Here is a 6,090-nt window from a genome sequence, read left to right on the forward strand (position 1 = left end):
TTTTGAGCAAAGTTCCCTGTGCTATATGGCAGGTCCTTATTAGTTATCTATTTTATATATAGCAGTGTGTATGTGTCAATCCCAACCTCCCAGTTTATCCCCAAAAGAGTGGATATATGTGTATGTATATCTGATTCATTCTGCTGTACACCTGAAACAAACAACATTGGAGATCAACTTTACTGAAATAAAAAAAAAAATTAAGTAATCTAATAAAAAAAAACAATGCCGCCTGTGAATGTGAAAATAAAAAATAAAAAAGATGTTCCATGTGATTATATTTCCAACTAGTAGTATTCAGGAAACACGTAGGACTGAAAACCATATTAAACTATATCAAAAGATGCACTCAGTAAAATCTAGACTGTAGATAAGACCACAGGACAAATGACCTGGTTTCTTCAACAAATAAATTATAAGGGGGAGAAAAGAGAGAGAATTACAGATTAAAATAGAATTAAGAGGCATTTTGACAAATCGTAATGTGTGGGCCTTATTTAAATATCAAATGAAATACACTGCAAAAATCATAATATTATAAAATAGTTGGAAATTGGAACACACACTGAATGAGTTTTGATGATATTAAGGAGTTACCATCAATTTTATTTTGAGTGTCATCATGCTGTAGAGATTTTTTTTCAAAATCCTTACCACCTGGGAAGGCCCCTACCTTTTAGAGATATATATCAAAAATTTGAGCTTCCCTAGTGGCACAGATGGTAAAGAATCCTTCTGCAATGCGGGAGACCTGGGTTCGATCCCTGGCTTGGGAAGATCCCTGGAGAAAGGAATGGCCACCCACTCCAGTATTCTTGCCTGGAGAATTCCTCGGACAAAGGGATTATGTAGCCTGGTGGGCTACAGTCCACAGGGTCGCAAAGACTCAGATGCAACTGAGTGACTAACACACACACACAATGAAAAATTTAAGAATTAAATTATATGATTCCTGATGTTTGCTCTAAAATTTATATGGGGGAGAGTTGACTGGGGAGTAGAGGTGAAGCAAGAATGACTATGAGTTGGTTGATAATTGTTGAAGCTCAATTAGGTGTATGGGGATTTATTAGGCCATATTCTTCTGCAAATGTTTAAAAGTTTCCATAATAAAAAGTTAAATAAAACACAAGCTACAATGTGAAAAAAAAAGTTAAGAAATAAAAATAAAAAAATAAAAAGACACTCAAGCACCCCCATGAGTTTATACCTGGGAGCAAATCTTTCCACCCCACTCAAGTCACCAGATGATTCCAAGCCTCCACTTGTAAGTTTTTCAGCTAAGACTCCAGATATTATACAGAAGCACACTAACTGCTGTGCCCCCTCTGAATCCCTGATGTACTGATACTGTGAGTTAATAAATTATTACTGTTGTTTTAAACTAACAAGATATGAAAGCAAAAGTCACTCAGTAGTGTCTGACTCTTTGTGACCCCATGGACTAAACAGTCCATGAAATTCTCCAGGCCAGAATACTGGAGTGGGTAGCCGATCCCTTCTCCAGGGGATCATCCCAACCCAGGGACTGAACCCAGGTCTCCCACATTGCAAGCGGATTCTTTACCAACTGAGCTATCAGGGAAATGGAAGACATTATACAAAACCATCCTTGGAGGCAGCAACATACCCAATGCACTTAATTAGCAGCCTGGTGAGAGAAGCCTGGAGAAAATCAGAGATTTTGTACAGAAAAGTAAGGATATTTATTAACAGTACTTGTCTTTTAAAAGTTTTTATTTTTGTTTGGCGGAAACCAACAAAATTATGTAAAGCAATTATCATTCAATTAAAAAATAATTAAAAATTTTAAAAAGTCTTTATTTTTGGCAATAAAAAGCACAACAATAAAAAAAAAATCTATGTAGTTACAATACAAATGGAGATATATAACACTATCCCTCGGACTGCCGTGGTGGTCCAGTGGTTAAGACTCTGCACTTCCACTCTGTGGGGCATGGGTTTAATCCCTGGTAGTGAAACTAAGATTCCAAGTGCTGTGCGGCACAGCCAAAATTTTTTTTTAAGAATACTGTTCTTACCACAGCTGAGCCCCTTTCATGCTCTCTCTTCATTTTACCCAAGCATTGTCTAAATTTCTATCATTAGTATTGCCAGCTTTTGAACTTCATTTTTTAAAATCCTAAAGTATATATTCTTTGTCCCCTGGATTTTTTTTTTTCTTGACCATTATATTTGTGAAATTCATTCACATTTTTGCAGCTGGATGTAGTTAATTTGTTTTCACAAATGTATAGTATGCACAGTCTATGTCAGTATTTATTCTACAGCTGATGGATATTTGAATTATTTCCAGTTTGGAGCTACTATGAATATAAATGCTATGAACTTCTTGGATATGTCTTTTGGCACACACATGCTCTGAAGGGTGATACAACAGGACAGCTTTCACAGTAAGGAGGAATGGACTAGGAAATAAAGTCATCAGCTAAGAAAACATGGATGTTCACTAGAGGAAATGAAAGACTCGGGTGATGGTGATTTCTCATTGGCTGAGCTGCGGCATTTTCCATTGGCTGGGCTTGTTGCTGAGTGAGAAGGAAGTCTTCTTCTCTCTTGCCAGGATAGTGAGGTAGCTCCACTTTCTTTTGCGGAGTATAAGGTACCTCTTTTCCTGCTGAGATGCATAACTGACTTCTTCCTGTTGGAGTCACTGACATCTTCCTGTTGGCAGTAATTGACATGAGCGGTAGGGCGTGAGAGTTCCCTCTGTAGGTCTTCCTGACTCCAATTTTAGTTGTGTTATGTCACTTTAGTCGTGTCCAAGTCTTTTTGACCCTACGGACTATAGCCCACCAGGTTCCTCTGTCCATGGGATACTCCAGGCAAAAATACTGGAGTGGGTTGCCGTTTCCTCCTCCAGGGGATCTTGCTGACCCAGGGACTGAACGCACCTCGCTTGCGTCTCCAGCTTTGGCACGCAGATTTTACCACTAGCGCCACCTGGGAAGCCTAATGATTTTTTTCTTTAGTTGAAGTTTCTTTTATTAATTTTCACACCAGAATTACAATAAAAGCAAATCCTGAAGAAAAGAAAACCACAGGCTAATCCCACGTCCTATAAAAGATAATTGTGGAGAACATGATAAGAAAAATATGCTATAGTGAAGTAAAGCTTGTGCCAAGGTGCAAAGATAGATCCTTAAAAAGGAAATCTATTACAATAATTAATGATACTATAAAGTGAAAAAAAATCATAAATGTCTCAACAGATGTCAAGATGGTATTTTAATAAGAGCTGATGTCCATCCATGATTTAAAATAAAATCAATCATTTCTAAATAGAAATAAATGAATACTTCTTGGACATGTTAAAAATATTACACATAGTAAACCAAAGCCAGCTTTATGCTCAATTACGAAAAAACAGAAATATTTCTATTAAAGGCAGAAATAAGATCAGGATGTCATCTATTACTATTGGTAAATGGTAGGGTTACAATTTGAACACAAATTCTAAGTCTGTTGGGGATGATGACCTCCAAGAATCCGATCAACAAGTCAATAAATTTATCAAATTATATCATTATGTGAAAAGTGGATTACAAACCAGTATCATCCATGTTGGTAAAACAAACTATGAGTACTTAGATTTGCATATTTATCTCCTATTTATATGTATTAAAGACTCATAAGAAAGTCTGTAAAGCATATTCAACCCTGACACCATAATGGGGAAGGGGAGCACTGTGAGAGGAAACATTTTTTATGGCTTAGAAAGTGTCCATATAGTGTTTGAGGTCCCCCACTTCCTGCCCCCAAAGGGCAAATATTACTTTCCCATCATCAGAAAAAATAACAAATTTCCAATAGATACAAAAATTAGATGAGTCACTTAGAAATATTATGGCAATCATTATTTATGAAAATATTTCTATGGCACAAGTAGAAGAATGATTTCCCTGCCAATAAAGCCAAAGAAAACAATCTAAGGGAGTAGATTTAGTACTATCTAAACGTTCAAATAGTGACTACTTCTTTGGGGGATGCTCTTTGAAGAAAATAACTGTTTCATAGAAACCTGCATTCTTTTTTAGTGACAAATGTTCTGGAGATTAAAGAATTCTTGCCAGTGCAGGAGAGGCAGGTTCAATCCCTGGGTCAGGAAGATCCCCTGAAGAAGGGAATGGCTTCCCGTTCCCTTGCCTGGAGAATTCCATGGACAGAGGAGCCTGGTGGGCTACAGCCCATGGGGTTGCCAAGAGTCGGACACAACCGAGGGACCAACACTTTCATTTTCAAGGGGCGAAACCCAGAGTGAAATTGTGTGGTGGTCCTGGCCCCCAGCATCCCTTTCTGGCCCCTTCTAGCTTCCCTCCTGCCGTTCCTAACTCTTCCAGGAGCCCCTGAGCTGCCGGCTGCAGGCAACCACTGCACTGGGCTCACAGCTGTCACTTGTTTACAGCAGGTCCCCTACATAGGAACCTTCAGGTTTCGAACCTTCAAAGATGCGAATGTGCATTCCACCAACGTCAAGCATGAGTGACACCGCAGCTTGCCCTCCGTCTCCTATTGCTGATGACCCTTCAGCTCTACCATCTCCCACCTCCGCTCCCTCCTCCATCAGTAATTCTTGTCTGTTCACTTGATGCCAGCCCCTGCATGCCAGCTGTTGTACCATGCTACTATACTTTTCAAGGCACTGCACTCTAAGATTAAAAATGTTTTCTCTGTTTTTGTGTTTGTTTTTTTATATATTATTTGTGTGAAAATTATTATAAACCTATTATATGGTTTATATATGGTTTAAAACTATATGGCCAATTGTGTTATCTGGGTCCCTAGACCAGTCCATCCTAAAGGAAATCAGTCCTGAATATTCACTGGAAGGACTGATGCTGAAGCTGAAACTCTAATACTTTGGCCACCTGATGTGAAGAACTGACTCATTTGAAAAGACCCTGATGCTGGGAAAGATTGAAGGCAAGAGGAAAAGGGGATGACAGAGGATGAGATGGTTGGATGGCATCACCCACACGATGGACATGAGTTTGAGTAAACTCTGGGAATTGGTGATGGACAGGGAGGCCTGGCGTGCTGCAGTCCATGGGGTCGCAAAGAGTCGGACACGACTGAGCGACTGAAATGAACTGAGCCTATCTCTGTTGGCCTTACCAACAAAATGAACTTTTGAACACTCTCTTGGAATGGAACTTATGTATAGGGGACTTACTGGAAATTATTTGAATTACTTGTCAACACTGGAGAACTGGGAGACTTCACATAAAAATGTCCAGATCTTCTTGAATACCTGGGGACTCTGGTAGACCTGATTTCAGAGTCCTCCAACTCCTGGGGTCCTTGGTGCCCTGCGTGTGGTGTCACCCTCGGGAAGGGATCTGACCACATTTTGTGCCTTACAAACCCTTCAAAACCTTTAAACTCTGCTTCTACATCTTACATCACTAGTGATTGATCAAGATGTATGAAAAAGTCAAGCTATAAAGAGTTTCTGCCTACATTTCAGATATCAACCGTCAAATCTTTTTCCTATTTACTGTTTTACCCAAAATAATGCAAATAACAGTGGATGAAACCTCTTGAATAATCATCTTTAGCATCCTGAGAAGATAAAGAGGTACTATTTATAGAGATACTACTCTTTCAACCGTGAAAATGGTCTAAGCATGACTTCCGGGCTTTGGTAACTCAGAACACTGTGCAACGCTGCCACCTTGTGGCTACAGCTATGAAATGGCCCAACATCATTTCCCTAGGTAATGTTGCCATCTGCAGGGCTATCCTGAGATTTCAGGACATGTAAAAAGAGTTCTCAGGGCCAGAAAACAAATGAACTATCCATCAAATTGTGGATGTGTGACTGCTCACAGTGCCCAGTTATCTGTAGATAGTTGCCGCATGGCCAGTTTAATATCTATTGTGTCATGGAATCTTTGGAGAAGGCAATGGCAACCCACTCCAGTATTCTTGCCTGGAGAATCCCAGGGAAGGGGGAGCCTGGTGGGCTGCCGTCTATGGGATCGCACAGAGTCGGACACGACTGAAGCGACTTAGTAGTAGCAGCATGGAATCTTGGTGCTAGAAACAGATGCAAATTTTTACCTAGGA

The sequence above is a fragment of the Bubalus bubalis genome, chromosome 20 (assembly GCF_019923935.1).
Source record: "Bubalus bubalis isolate 160015118507 breed Murrah chromosome 20, NDDB_SH_1, whole genome shotgun sequence".
In the NCBI taxonomy this organism is placed as follows: domain Eukaryota; kingdom Metazoa; phylum Chordata; class Mammalia; order Artiodactyla; family Bovidae; genus Bubalus; species Bubalus bubalis.